This window comes from Cnephaeus nilssonii, assembly GCF_951640355.1.
Source record: "Cnephaeus nilssonii genome assembly, chromosome: X".
Lineage (NCBI taxonomy): Eukaryota > Metazoa > Chordata > Mammalia > Chiroptera > Vespertilionidae > Cnephaeus > Cnephaeus nilssonii.
In genome coordinates, this window is record NC_137071.1 from 106,176,178 (window position 1) to 106,191,791 (window position 15,614).

Consider the following 15,614-nt stretch of genomic DNA (forward strand, 5'->3'; position numbering starts at 1 on the left):
TCTATTTGTCCCAACACCATTTGTTGAAAACACCATTCTTTCCCCATTCTTGGTGCTTTTGTTGAAAATCAATTGACTGTAAATGTGAGATGTTATTTCTGTACTCTCAATACTCTTCCATTGATCAGTATGTTTATCATTATGTCAATACCACACTGTTTTGATTATTATAGCTTTGTAGTAAGTTTTGAAATTAGCAAATGTGAATCTTTAAAGTTTGTTCTTCTTTTGAAAGGTTGTTTTGGCTATTCTGGGTCCTTTGAATTTATAGATAAATAAAAGAGAAAAATGCTAATTGACCGTACCTTCACTACGCCCACAGCCAATCAGAGCGAGTATGCAAATTAACCCAACAAAGATGGTGGAGGGAGGGAGGAGTGAAGACTGAAGACAGCATAGAAGGAAGAGGGAGGGAAAGTGGAAAGCAAGGCAGCTGCTGGAGGGAAAGCGCTGGTGGCACGTGCGGGGTGGGGCAGGGCGTGCAGCAGCGCCAGCATGCTCGGCCGCAGAGGCAGCGGCGGCGGAGGACACGAGCTCAGTGGGGCGGGCGGGACGGGCGGGGTGTGCCCCACCCGTCCCGCCCTGCCCCACCTGCCGCAACAGGAGAGGTGGCAGTGGCAGGAGGGAAGCTCACCGGAAGTCTTGCAGGAATAGTCCTGCAACGGGTCCCTAGTTTATAGATAAATCTTAGGATCAGCTTGTCAAATTTGTCAACAAAGCCAGCTGGAAGTTTGATAAAGGATTGTGTTGAATATGTAGATCAATTTGGGGAGTATTGTCATCTTAACAATATTAATTCTTCTGATCTATAAATATGAGATGATTTTTAATATTTTAGGTCTTTAATTTTTCAACAATATTCTGTAGTTTTCAGTGTACAAGTCAGCATTTCTTTTGTTAAATTTATTTCTAAGTGTTTTATTCTTCTTGATGCTATTATTAATGGAGTAATTTTCTTAATTTTATTTTTGACTTGTTCATTGCTAGTATGTAGAAATACAAGTAATTTTTATATATTGGTCCTGTGTCTACAACCATACTGAACTCATTTATTAATTCTTGTAGATTATCAGTGTATTCCTTAGGATTTTCCATATACAAGATCATGTTAACTGCAAATATAGTTTCATTTACTTCTTCATTTCCAATTTGAAAATTCCCTCCACCCCTTTTTTTCTTGCCAAAGTCCTGGTTAGAACTGACAGTACGATGTTGAATAGAAGAGATATGGTTTGAAGACACAAACTTGCAACTGGTAGATAAATAAGTCCTAGAGCTCTAATGCAGAGTAAAGTGAATGCAGACAGTAATCCTATCTATAAAACAGTAATATGCAAATCATCACTCCGCTACACTCACAAGCCACGCCCACCGGCCACGCCCACCAGCCAATCAGAAAGCGGATATGCAAATATACCTAACCAAGATGGCTGCAGCCTCGGAGAGCAGTTGTTGGAACTGGGATATTGGAGCCGAAGATCAGAGGGGAAGATCAGAGCCAGCAGGGGTCCCCCACAGGTGATCAGAGCCAGCTGGGGTCCCCTGCAGGCGATTGGAGCCAGCTGGGGGTCCCTGTCCAGGGCCCGAGCCTCAGCCAGAGGCTTGCGGCATTGGCTGGGGGTGGAGCTGGGCCACTGGAACCAGCTGGGGTCCCCTGCGGTGATTGGAGCCAGCTGGAGGTCCCTGACCAGGGCCCAAGCCTCAAACAGAAGCTTGAGGCCTTGGCCTTGGATGGAGCGGGGGATAGAGCCATCTGGGGGTCCCTGCCCAGGGGCCGAGCCTCAAACGGAGGCTTGCGGCATTGGATGGGGGCGGAGCGGGGAGATCAGAGCCAGCTGGGGGTCCTGCCCAGAGCCCAAGCCTTGGCCAGAGGCTTGCAGCCTTGGCCGTTGGGGCGGAGCCTGGTGATGGGAGCCTGGCGATCAGAGCCAGCTGGGGTCCCCTGAGGGGGATCGGAGCCAGCTGGGGGTCCCTGCCCAGAGCCCAAGACTCTGCCAGAGGCTTTAGGCCTTGGCTGGGGGTGGAGCCCACGAGCGGAGCCAGCTGGGGGTCCCTGCAGGTGATTGGAGCCAGCTGGGGGTCCCTGCCCAGGGCCCAAGCCTCAGCCAGAGGCTTTAGGCCTTGGCTTGGGGTGGAGCCCTCCAGCGGAGCCAGCTGGGGTCCCTTGCAGGTGATCCGAGCTAGCTGGGGGTCCCTGCCCAGAGCCCAAGCCTCAGCCAGAGGCTTTAGGCCTTGGCTTGGGGTGGAGCCCTCCAGCGGAGCCAGCTGGGGTCCCTTGCAGGTGATCCGAGCTAGCTGGGGGTCCCTGCCCAGAGCCCAAGCCTAGAGGCTTGCAGCCTTGGCCGTGGGTGGAGCCGGGCGATAGAGCCAGCTGTGGGTGTCTGTGGGCAATTGGAACCAGCTGGGGGTCCCTGCCCAGGGCCCGAGCCTCAAACAGAGGCTTGCGGCCTTGGCTGGGGGTAGAGCAGGGCGATCAGAGCCAGCTGGGGGTCCCTGCCCAGAGCTGGAGGCTTTAGGCCTTGGCAGGGGTGGAGCCGGAGATCACAGGAGATAGGTGTGAACTACAGAGGAAATACCTTTTCTGACCACTCATTGGCTAAGCTCCCTGTATGCCACTGGTAATATTCTTAGTAACTTGGGTATAAGAATCCAAAAAAGTGATCTAGGGCTTTTCCACCACACTCCTGGAGAAAAAAATGAAGGTCCACTGCTGGAGGGCTAAGAAATGTCATAACCTGCCCTACACGGTTTGGCTCAGTGGATAATGTCTAGGTTTGCCAACCGCAGAGTCCAGGTTAGATTCTGATCAAGGGCATGTACCTAAGTTGCAGGCTCCTCCCTGGCTGGGGCCCAGGTCAGGGCTCAGGAAGGAGGCAAGCAATCTAAGTACTCCTCTCACTTTGATGTTTCTCTCTGTCTTTCCCTTTCTCTTTCACATTCTCTAAAAGTCAATGGAAACATATACTCAGGTGAGGATAAAAAAAAAAAAGAAAGAAATGTCATCCTATCTAATAAAAGAGTACTATGCAGATTGATCATCACTGCAACACACAATATAGCTGCCCCCATGTGGTCAAAGATCCTGCCCCCATGTGGACACAAGATGGCCAGCAGGAGAGGGCAGTTGGGAGGCACCCTGCCTGCAAGGGAGGGCAGTTGAGAAGGACCAGGCCTGCAAGGGAGGGCAGTTGGAGGTGATCAACCCTGCAGGAGAGGGCAGTTAGGGGTAACCAGGCTGGCAGAGGAGGGAAGTTGGGGGCAAACAGGCTGGCAGCAAAGTGGTTAGGGGGTGATCAGGCTGGCAGGCAGAAGCGGTTAGGGGCAATCAGGAAGGCAGGCAGGCAAGCAGTTGGGAGCCAGCAGTCCTGGATTGTGAGAGGGATGTCCGACTGCCCTCAAGGCAGTCGGACATCCCTTGAGGGGTCCCAGATTGGAGAGGGTACAGGCTGGGCTGAGGGACAACCCCCCTCCGTGCACGAATTTCGTGCACCGGGCCTCTAGTTTTGTATTATAATTGTCTAACTTGCTAAGAGACTAAAACTTAATTATTCCCACCACAAAAAATGATAATTATGTGATGTGATAGAAGTGCTGACTATTGCTTACAATGGCAATCATATTACAATATATAAATGTATCAAATCAACATGTTGCACACCTTAAATTTACACAATGTTATATGTTAATATATTTCAATTTTTAAAAATGTTGAGTTGAAGTGATGAGAACAGACATCCATGTTACATTCCTGATCTTAGGGGTAAAGCTTTTAATCTTTCACCATTAAATATGATGTTAATTGTGGGTTTTGCACAGATTGCCCTTCATCAGGTTGACAAAGTTTCCTTCAATTGTTAGTTTGTTGAATGTTTTTATCTTTAAGGGATGAGTGAATTTTGTCTAAAACTTTCTCTGTATCTAATGAGATCATCATGTGAGTTTTAGCCTTTATTGATAGAGTATATTATATTAATTGATTCAGCGATGTTAAAACAATCTTGTGATTCTGGAATGAATCCCCCTTGGTTGTGGAGTATAATCCATTTTATATGTTGCTGGATTTGGTTTGTCAGTATTTGGTTGGGGATTTTTGTTTCTGTTTACATAAGAGACATTGGTCTTTAGTTTTCTTTACTTGGTATGTTATTGTCTGATTTTGGTGTCACAGTAATACTGGCCTTATATAATGACTTGGAAAGTGTTCCTTCCTCTTCTATTTTTTGGAAGAGTTTGTGAAAAATTGCTATTAACTCTTTTTAAAGTATTTGGTAGAATCCACCAGAGAAGCCTTTTGGTCCTGAGTTTTTCTTTGTGTGTGGTTTTAACATTATTAATTCAGTCTCTTTCCTTATCATAGGTCTATTAAGATTTTTCTATTTTTCTCTTCTGTCAGGTATGGTAGTTTTTGTCTTTCTAGTAATTTGTCCATTTTATCTAAGTTACCTAATTTGTTGGTATACAGTTGTTCACTGTATACACTTGTAATCTTTTTTATTTCTGCAAAGTTTGTAGTAATTCCTCTCTTTCATTCTTGTTTTTAGTAAATTGAGCCTTCTCTCTTTTTTCTTGGTCAGTCTAGTTAAATGTTTTTCAATTTTCTTGATGTTTACAAAGAACCACCTTTAAATAAATATAAAGACAAATTAAAAAAAGAAAGAAAACAACACCGTTGGTTTCATTGATTTTTCTCTATTCTTTTTGTATTCTCTACTACATTAATTTCCATTCTAATCTTCATTTTTTCTTTCTAATTGCTTTGGGTTTAATTTTTTCATCTTTTCTAGTTTCTAAAGGTGAAAGTTTAGGTTATTGACTTGAATCTATTTTAATGTAGGTATTTACAGTTATAAATTTTCCTCTAAACACTACTTTATCTGCATCCCATCCATTTTGATATGCTATGTCTACATTTTCATTTATCTCAAAATATTCTGTAGTTTCCTTTGTGATTTCTTTTTTGGCCCATTGTTTATTTAGGGAGATGGAGTTATATTTGTGAATTTACCAATTTCTTTGTGTTATTAATTTCTAATTTCACTTCATTGTGATCACAGAACATAATTTGTGTGGTTTCAATTCTCTTAAATGTGTTGAGTTTGTTTTATTGCCTATCATATGGTCTATCCTAGAGAGCATTCCATGTGCACTTGAGAAGAATATATATTCTGCTTTTGTTTTGTGGAATGTCCTTCCTCCCTCCCTCCCCCCCTTCCTTCCATCTATCGTCTATCTATCTCCTTTTGATCTTCTGTATAGTTTTTATTCATTATCAAAAGTGAGACATTGAAGTCTTCAACTATTATTGTTGAATTGTCTCATTTCTCCCTTCACTTATGTCAGTTTTTGCTACATGTATTTTGGGGCTCTGTTGTAGATATGTATATCTTTATAATTGGTATTTATCTTGGTGGATTGACTCTTGTCAATACATAATGTACTTCCTTGTGTCTATAATGATTTTTCTCTTCATGTTTTTATTATCGTTACTATTCCCATGATGTAGCTTTTTCCATCTTTTGGATTTTAAACTATTTGTGTCTTTGAATTTAAAGTGTGACTTCTCCAGTAGAGAGCATATACAATAGTCTCCCATATCCATAGTTTCACTTTCCACAGTTTCAGTTACCTTTGGTCAACTGTGGTCCAAAAATATTAAATGGAAAATTCTAGAGATGAAACATTCATAAGTTTTAAATTGCATGCCATTTTGAATAGGGTCCTACCCTGGACATGAATTATCTCTTTGACCAGTGTATTCACACTGTATACACTACCTGTCCTTTAGTCACTTGATAGCTACCTTGGTTATCAGATAGACTATTGTGGTATTGAAATTATTGCTTAAGCCAGTTTGGCTCAGTGGATAGAGCATAGGCCTGCGGACCAAAGAGTCCTGGGTTCGATTCCAGTCAAGGGCATGTACCTTGGTTGCATGTACCTTGGTTGTACCTCCCCAGCCCGGGCCCTGGTTGGGCACATCCAGGAGGCAACCAATCGATGTGTTTCTCTCACATTGATATTTCTCTGTCTTTCTCTCTCTCTTCCACTCTTCCTAAAAACCAATAGAAAAATATCCTTGGGTGAGGATTAAAAAAACAACAAAAAACTTAAGACATTGGATAGAAATGAAATTTTCTCAGACCAGATCATAACATAATTAAAATAGAAATCATTTCCAGAAAGATAACAACAAAACTGTCACAGCTCTTACAAATTCAGCAACAGATTTCCATATAATCCATGGGTCAAAACAGAAACCAGAAAGTAAATTAGAAAATATTTTGTATAAGTTAAAATGAAAATATATCAAAATCTATGAGATGTAGCTAAAGCAGTGGTAAAAGGGGAAAATGCCTGCTTAAGTCTTTCCCCCATTTTTCTATAGAGTTGTATGTCTTTTTCTTAATTATTTATAGGAATTCTGTATACATTTTGGATAAAAGCAGGCCCTTTGTCAGTTATATTATACACAAATATCATTTCCCACTGTGCCTTGCTTTTTACTTTCTTTTTATATATATATATTTTATTGATTTTTTACAGAGAGGAAGGGAGAGGGATAGAGAGCTAGAAACATCAATCAGCTGCCTCCTGCACACCCCACACTGGGGATGTGCCCGCAACCAAGGAACATGCCTTTGACCGGAACCGAACCCGGGACCTTTCAGTCCGCAGGCCAACGCTCTATCCACTGAGCCAAACTGGTCTCAGCAACTTTTTACTTTCTTAATAGTGTTTCCTAACAGACAGAATTTCTTAAATGTAGCGCAGTCCAGTTTGTCAACTTTTGTTTTCATGGTTAGGGCCCTTTGATCTTTTAAAAGAAATCATTGCCTTTGCCAGGTCAGAAAGATATTTAATCATTTGCTTCCTGGTGGAAGTTTTGTTGATCTACTAATCTCATTTAGATCCGTAATGTGTCTCAGTTATTTTTGACTCTTTACGTTTTCATATAAATGTTGTAATCAGTGTGTCAAATTCTTTTTGTTTTGTTTTGTTAATTCTCACCAGAGGATATTTTTCCATTGATTTTTAGAGAGAGTGGAAGGAAGGGAGAGAGAAATATCAATGTGAGAGAGACACATTGATTGGTTGCCTCCTGCACATGCCCAGACCTGGGGCCGAGGATTGAGTCTACAATTGAGGTATGTGCCCTTGACTGGAATTGAACCTGGGACCCTTTGGTCCGTGGGCGAATGCTCTATCCACTGAGCCAAACCAGCTAGGGCAATGTGCCAAATTCTTAATGTAATAAAACAATTTATTGGGATTTTGATTGCTATTGCATTGACTTTATGGACCAATTTGGGGAGAATAGACATTGTTACCATATTAAGTATAGTAATCCTCAAACACGGTATATCCTATTTCTATGTCTTTTAATTTTTTTTGCAATATTTTCTAGTTTTCAGTATAAAATTCTTGGGCATCTTTTGATAGATTTAATTCAAATTATTTGATGTTATTTAAAACTATTGCAAATGTTAACTTTAAATTTTTCATTTCATATTTATTTGATACTGGTTTATAGATAGATGTACACTTGATTTTTTAAAATAAAAACTTTCTGGCAGTTTTACTAAATTTGCTTATTAATTATAATACATTTTCTGTAGATTTTTTGGTGTAAATTCATGCTGTTGTAAGTAATAACAGTTTTATTTCTTCCTCTCCTACCATATATTCTTTTTAAAAAATATATATATTTTATTGATTTTTTACAGAGAGGAAGGGAGAGGGATAGAGAGTCAGAAACATCGATGAGAGAGAAACATCAATCAGCTGCCTCCTGCACACCCCCTACTGGGGATGTGCCCGCAACCAAGGTACATGCCCTTGACCGGAATCGAACCTGGGACTTTTCAGTCCAAAGGCCGACACTCTATCCACTGAGCCAAACTGGTTTCGGTCATATATTCTTTTTTTTTTTAAATATACTTTATCAATTTCAGAGAGGAAGGGAGAGGGAGAGAGAGATAAACATCAATGATGAGAATTATTGATCGGCTGCTTCCTGCATGCCCCCTACTGGGGATTGAGCCCACAACCCAGGCATGTGCCATTGACTGGAATTGAACCTGGGATCCTTCAGTCCACAGGCCGACGCTCTATCCACTGAGCCAAACCAGGTAGGGCCTACCATATATTTTTTATTGCTTTTTTCTGTGCTATTATATTAAATTCCATGTGTGATGTTGACTAGAAGTGGTGATAACAGACTTCTAGATGTCAGAGGGTGAAATTTTAAAAAAAATTATTGATTTGAAAGGGAGAGACAAAGAGAGAGAAACATTGATTTGTTTTTCCACTCATTTGTGCATTCATTGGTTGTCTCTTGTATGTGCCCTGACTGGGGATCAAACCCACAACCTTGGCAGATGGGGATGACACTCCACCCAACTGAGCTACCTGGCCAGGGCAGGGGGGAAAACTTTTCAATAATTCATCATTAAGCATGATGTTTGATGTGATTTTTTATTTATTTTATTTTTAAATATATTTTATTTTATTATTATTATTTTTTCAAATATATTCTATTGATTTTCCACAGAGAGGAAGGGAGAGGGATAGAGAGCTAGAAACATCGATGAGAGAGAAACATCGACCAGCTGCCTCCTGCACACCCCCCACTGGGGATGTGCCCGCAACCAAGGTACATGCCCTTGACCGGAATCGAACCTGGGACCCTTCAGTCTGCAGGCCGACGCTCTATCCGCTGAGCCAAACCAGTTCGGGCTGATGTGCTTTTTTAAATTGGTTTTTTAGAGAGAGAGGAAGGTAGAGGGAGGAACATCAATGTGAGAGAAACATTGGTTGGCTGCTTCCTGCACGTCCCCCTTCTGAGGATGGAGCCCAAAACGTGGGCATGTGCCCTGACCTAAAATTGAACCAGTGACCTCTTGGTGCATGGGACAATGCTCAACCAACTGAGCCATACTGGCCAGGGCTGATGAGGGCTTTTTTTTTTTTTTGTAAATACAGTTTATAAGGTTAAGAGAGATTGTTTTTATTAGTAACTAGAGGCCCGGTGCACGAAATCCGTGCACTCGCGGGGGGGGGGGGGTGTCCCCCAGCCTGGCCTGTGCCCTGTCACAGTGTGGGAGCCCTGCGATCAATCACCCCAAAGAGGTAGGCCCCGCTCACCCATCCAGGGCTTCTTGATGGATTGTCCCAAAGAGGTAGGCTGGATCCGGGACCCCCAGGACCCCCAGGCAGGCCTCGCAGCATGGAGCCAGGAGGAGGCGGGGCCCCCAGGCAGGCTCCATGCCCACACACAGCGTCAAGCCCACCTGCATGTGCCTGCTGTTCGTGCAGCCATCTTGTGACGGCATGAGGGCATCATGGTGTGACAACCACTTAGGCTTTTATTAGTAAGGATTTGCTAAAAATATGTTTTTAATCATGAATGAATGTTTTTAAATTACTTTTATTTTTTTTCAATTGCAGTTTATATTTGATATTATTTTGTACTAATTTCAGGTATAAAAGGCAAAAGATTTATGCAATCTGAAAAGAAACCCATTCCCCCAACTCTCCCCTTCCCTCTGGCAACCATCAGTCTGTTCTATGTATCAATGAGTCTGTTTCTGTTTTGTTTGCTTATATTATTCTTTAAATCATATGGTACCGTATTTTCCGGCGTATAAGATGACTGGGCGTATAGATTTTCCTGGGTAAAAAAGTCGTCTTATACGCTGGAAAATACGGTATTTGTTTTTCTCTAACTGACTTATTTCACTTAGCATATTATGCTCTAGGTTCATTCATGCTGTGGCAAATGGTAAGATTTCATTCTTTTCTGTAAACTCAATTAATTCATTAATTTATTTTAATTTTTTAAATTCTCACCCAAGAATATTTTTTCTTTGATTTTCTTTTAGAGATAACAGATGGAAGGAAGGAGGGGGGAAACAAAGAGAGAAACATTGATGTGAGAGAGACACATAGATTGGTTGCCTTCCACACGCACCCATACTGGGGTGGGGGATAGAGCCTCCCACTGAGGTATGTGCCCTTGACGAGGGATCGAACCCACGGCCCTTCTGTCCACGGGTGGAGGCTCTAACCACTGTAGCAAACCTGCCACCACTAAACTCTATTTTTATTGTTGACCCTATTACAGATGTCTTCACTTTCCCCACAAACTTTTCCCATCTCCACTCAGCCTGTGTCCCTCCTTTCTCTGGCTATCACCACACTGTTGTCTGTGTCTATGGGTTATGCAGATTTATTCTCTGGCTATTCCCTTCACTTTTTTTCATCCTCTCCCCCTCCCCCTTCACTCTGATAGCTTTTAGTCTGTTCTATGTATCCATGCTTCTATCTGGTATTTCTATTTTGTTTGTCAGTTTATTTTGCTCATTAATGTCCACATATAAGGGAAATCATATAGTATTTGTCTTTCTTATGGCCAAGTGATATTCCATTGTACATCAGTACCATAGATTTCTTATTTTACAATCTATTGATAAATGTTATATTTTTATTTTTTTAATGTTATATTTTAAAGATTTTTCTGCATCCATCAAGATGATGATCATAAGATTTTTCTTTAATTCCTACTTATATGGTGACTATATTTATTGATTATAGAATGTAGACTTTTACATTCCTAGAAAAATGTCACTTGTTTCTGATGCATTATCTTTGGTATATAACTCTTAATTCATTGGTAAATAGTATACTTGGGAATTTTGCATCTATGCTCATGAGAGAGATTTTCCTGTAATTTCCCTTTATTATAATCCTTGTCAGGTTTTGACAAGAAGGTTATTTTGGCCACATAAAAAGAATTTGGATGTGTTCACTCTTTTTCTATTCTCTGGAAGTAATTATGAAGATTTGCTTTTTATTTTTTCTTCCTTAGATGTCTAGAGACATTCACTGGTACAGCCATCTAGATCCTGGGGTTTTCTTTGGGAAGGTGCTTAATAAGGTGCTTCAATTTCTATAACACACACTTTATTTAAATAATATATGTGCTATTTACTCTTTTGTTACCTTTGGTAATTTTTGTCTATTGAGCAATTTATTGTTTTATTTTTTTTTTATTAAGGTATTATATGTGTACATATCTTACCATTGCCCTCCCCACATCCCCCTCCCATATATGCCCCCACCCCCCAGAGTTTTGCATCCATTGGTTATGCTTATATGCATGCATACAAGTCCTTTGATTGATCTCTTATCTCCCCCACCTCTCCCTAACCTTCCCCTTGTAATTTGACAGTCTGTTTGATGCTTTACTGTCTCTGTATCTATCTTTTGAGCAATTTATTGTTTTAGACATGTTGTCAAATTTAATGGCCTAAAATTTTTATTATAATATTCTGATATTGTTTTTTCAAATTTAAATGATATACAGTGATGTGGGCTTTTTCATTCCCATATTGATGGTTGGTGTTTTTCCTCTTTTTTCCTTGGTTAAACTTGCTAGAGGTATATGTATCTTATTATTCTTTTTATAAAACCAACTTTTTTCTTAACTGAATTTTTTCTACTGTGTGTTAGATTTTTATTTAACCAGTTCTTATTATCTTTATTATTTCATCCTTCTACATTCTTTGGTACTTATTTGCAGTTCTTCTAGCTTCTTGAAATGGAAGTCCAGATTATTGGTTTTTGTCTTATTCTTTTTAATGTATGCATTTAAGGCTATAAATATCTTTTAAAATACTGCTTGACTGTATGAAATGTTGCATGCTCATTACCATTTAATTAAAATACTGTCTAATTTCTACTATGATTTACTAACTGATCCACTACTTATTTCAAAATACGTTGCTTACTTCCTAAGCAATTGAGAATTTCAGCCATCTTTTTGTTATAGATTTCTAGCTTTATGACTCAATATATGTTCAATTTTGTTAAAGGTTACATTTACATTTTAGAAGAATACACACTTGAGGGGTGCTCTTCCTTCCATGAGCATGCCCACGCCTTTCTTCCCTTTCTACTTCCCTCTTCCCTCTCAAGCATGTGTCTCCTAAACTCTATAGGATCCCACAAGACTTGCAACCAGGGGAGCAATGGACTGTGGCAGCTTGTCCCAGGCAAACCCCCTGAACCAGTCTCCAAGGTCCCTTTTCTCTGACTTCCCAGTGAGCTGATAGCAGCCCCACCTTAGCTCACTTCTTTCCTGTTTCTAGGCAGCCAAAGCCACCCGCGTCTTGGCTCTCTCCTGTTGCTTTTTGAACTAGGCCCTTCCTTGTTTAACTGTCCCCAGCTTTAATAAGCATACCCTCATAGTCACCTGGACTCTGGTTTTGAACTCTTTCTTAAACAATTTTAAATTAAAAGAATACACACTCGAAATACCAGAGAGAAGATGGCGGCTGAATAGGCATACCTTTCTTGCACCTCCTCCCAGGGCCAGACTGGAAATACAACTAAATTGGGGAATATTCATCCGAAATTACCAACTGAGGTCTATGTGAGGAGAAGACATATCAAGGAAGGATAGAAAACACCTAGAAACTGGTAGAAAGGGCGAGGTCTCCAGAGGGGCTGACCCAGCTTCCTCAGCTACGGAAGGGTCTTTTCCCTGAGAAAATAGAGGCCCAGAACCCAGGTTGGGCTCCATAGACCAGAGTACCAGAGTCCAGAACAGTGGTCCACATAACATCCAGCCGTGAAATGCCGCAGGGTTTCGAAATGGCTGCCTAGTAGACTGGAACAGGTCAGAGAAAAAGCCTGTTTGTCTTAAACAAACAAACAAACAAAAACGGAGCACAGGAGTTTTATTTGAAGATACTCACCCGAGGCTTTGCTGGAAGAAGGGCAGTGCGGACTCATGGTGCCTGAGAAGAGCTTGGATTGGGAAGAACTGGGGGGATACATGGGAAAACAGCAGTCGGGTATCCCGCATTCGGTCATAACCTCCCAAACCAAAACGGCCATTTTTCCTGAGAGGCTCTAGCCCCTCCCAGAAGCCACGGATCAGGAAAAGGAAAAAAAAAAAACACAAAAAACCACACACAAAAATTCGCCCTAGGTGATACAGCCCGCCCCGCCCTCATGAGCCCTGCCTGCCACACCCTGCATCTTGACCTTTGCAGAGGAGGCAGCAGCAGAGGCCAAGCCTAAGGGCTTAAACTGCCTCAGAGAACGTCAGAGACTGGATTGGGGGTGGGGCCGTCCACTCCACTATCAGGGAACCTGACTGGTGCTACCTCCTCACAGGAAAGCTGAAAGAAACTCCTGGTATCCAGCTGATCCCACTGGACTGCATATGAGGGCAGAGTAATATTCTGGGACACTCTCAGAGGAGCAGCTCTGGGATGGAGAAACACACGCAGCACTTTCCCTGAAATCTGAACAGCACCTCCCCTTCAGGGGAGACCCAGGGAGCTATGCTCCCAATGCACCTAAACCCCTTTTAAGTAAAAAGACATTTAAGACATTTAAGAAAAAGACATTTAAGTTATTAAGATTCACAGCTGGCCGGCAGGCAAAGGTGGGCAGTTGAGGAGCCTGGGGAACCTGGGAAAATTTTGCTGACCATCCCTGGGCCCATGCTGCTAACAAACTGGCCTTAGAGTGCAGATTGGCCCCTCCCACTCGCAGCCAAGTCCTGTGAAGGCAGACACAAAGTGTGGATTGCTTGGAGCTTTAAACAGGTTGCTGAGAGCCAAAGGAGGACAGTTTCTGACAGTGGTTAGCACCTAAGTAGCTCCCAGGAAGCTCAGAATTACCAGACAGACCAGTCAGCTGCAGTCATCAGAAGAGCAGGAACCATTTGTCCACCATCCAGAGCTGAGGGGTCAGTACCGACATGTACTCATAAGGAACTGGTGGACATTGATATTGGGTCTCAAAAGAACTGTTGGTCCAGAAAGAAACTCACTACAGACTGATTCATTTGCCTGTCAGCATAACTATTATTGCTCCGTGCACATTCAATTCCTATAAGTATATCTCTAGTGACACATGATGTCGCTCATCTAGGGGAAATGATGAACAACATAGACTGATGAACAAGAACAGAACCAGAAACAAGGAGGCATCGATCGGACTATCGGTCCTCAGAGGGAGGATAGGGGAGAGTGGGGGGAGGGGGGAGAGATCAACCAAAGGTCTTGTGTGCACGCATATGAGCCTAACCAATGGTTAAGTTCAACAGGGGGTTGGGGCATCCATGGGGAGGGGTGTGGGAGGGGAATGGGGGGATGAGGACAAATATGTGACACCTTAATCAATAAAGAAATTTAAAAAAAAAGAAAAAGAAAAGAAAAGAAAAAAAAAAATCCCAGGATTACTCATAATATTTAGGTAGTTGGGGGACGGGAAATGGGAGGAAGTCTAAGAATGTTAATTACTTTATCTTTCATAGCAGATAGTCAATTGATACTGTCTAAAATTGAAGCATGTTAAAAAATGATTCCAGTCTCTTAATATTTTTCATAATTATTTTCTTAATGTTAGAGGTATCCTTGAGAAATAATATCTCTTGTGGAGAATAAACAAAGTTAAGCAATTCCAAAAAAAAAAAAAAAAAAAAAAAAAAAGAAGAGCAGGAACCAAAGGGAGCTCCCAGGAGGTACAAAACTCTGCTGGGACGAATGTCACTTCACTTTTTTCTCTTCACTTTCCCTCCATTTTTATTTATCATCTTTATCTATCTGCTTTATTAATTTGTTATCATTTTAGTCTATATTGTTTCTTTCACATATCAAATTTTTCGTTTCCCTTTTCTTGTTTCTTGAGAAAAGCCTGTAATGCTATGACTTTTCCTCTTAGGACTGCTTTCACTGGGCTGCACAGATTTGGGTTGTTGTATTCTCATTTTCATTTGCTTCAAGGTATCTATTTATTTCTTCCTTGATCTCATTGTTAACCCATTAATTGTTTAGTAGCATGCTCTTTAACAGTATATTTTTGTATATTTTTCAGTTTTTTTCTTGTGATTCATTTCTACTTTTATACCATTATTGTCAGAGAAGATGCTTGATATAATTTCAATCTTCTTAAATTTATTGTCCCCCTCCACCTGGTCCCTGCCTCACCCCTGGTCTTCACCACCTTATTGTTTGTATCCATAGGTAATATATATCCTATATAATAAAACCCTAATATACAAATAGACCAAACAGCGGAACGACCAGTTGTTATCTTGCACACTGACCACCAGGGGGCAGACGCTCAACGCAGGAACTGCCCCCTGGTGGTCAGTGTGCTCCCACAGGAGGAGCGCTGCTCAGGCAGAAGCCGGGCTCACGGCTGGAGAGCACAGGGATGGTGGCGGGAGCCTCTCCTGCCTCTGAGGCAGCGCTAAGAAACAGCGAGCCCGGATTCTGGCTGGAGAGCACAGTGGCGGTAGCGGGAGCCTCTCCCACCTCCGCAGCAGTGCTAAGGATCCCTTGGGGGATGTCCGACTGCCGGCTTAGGCCTGCACCCTCTTAGGCCAGGCTGAGGGACCCCCCCAAGTGCACAAATGTTGTGCACTGGGCCTCTAGTCCTATATAATAAAACCCTAATATGCAAATTGACCGAACAGCAGAACAACTGGCAGAATGACCAGTTGTTATGATGCACACTGACCATCAGGGGGCAACCAGCGGTGGTGATCCGGGGTCAGGGCTGGCCAGCAGGCAGCACCAGGCCGTCAGCCAAGG

The 15,614-nt window shown here is 42.0% G+C and overlaps 1 protein-coding gene across 2 annotated transcripts in view; it reads right to left on the bottom strand.

Moving 5' to 3' along the window:
* Positions 1-12,897, bottom strand: part of PHF6 (PHD finger protein 6) — an 86,057-nt gene extending 73,160 nt beyond the window's left edge. For both annotated transcript variants that reach the window (XM_079764317.1, XM_079764318.1), the window contains exon 1: positions 12,759-12,897. The gene's annotated coding sequence lies outside the window, so the exon portion shown is untranslated. The remainder of the gene's footprint in view (positions 1-12,758) is intronic.
* Between the last annotated feature and the right edge of the window lie 2,717 nt (positions 12,898-15,614).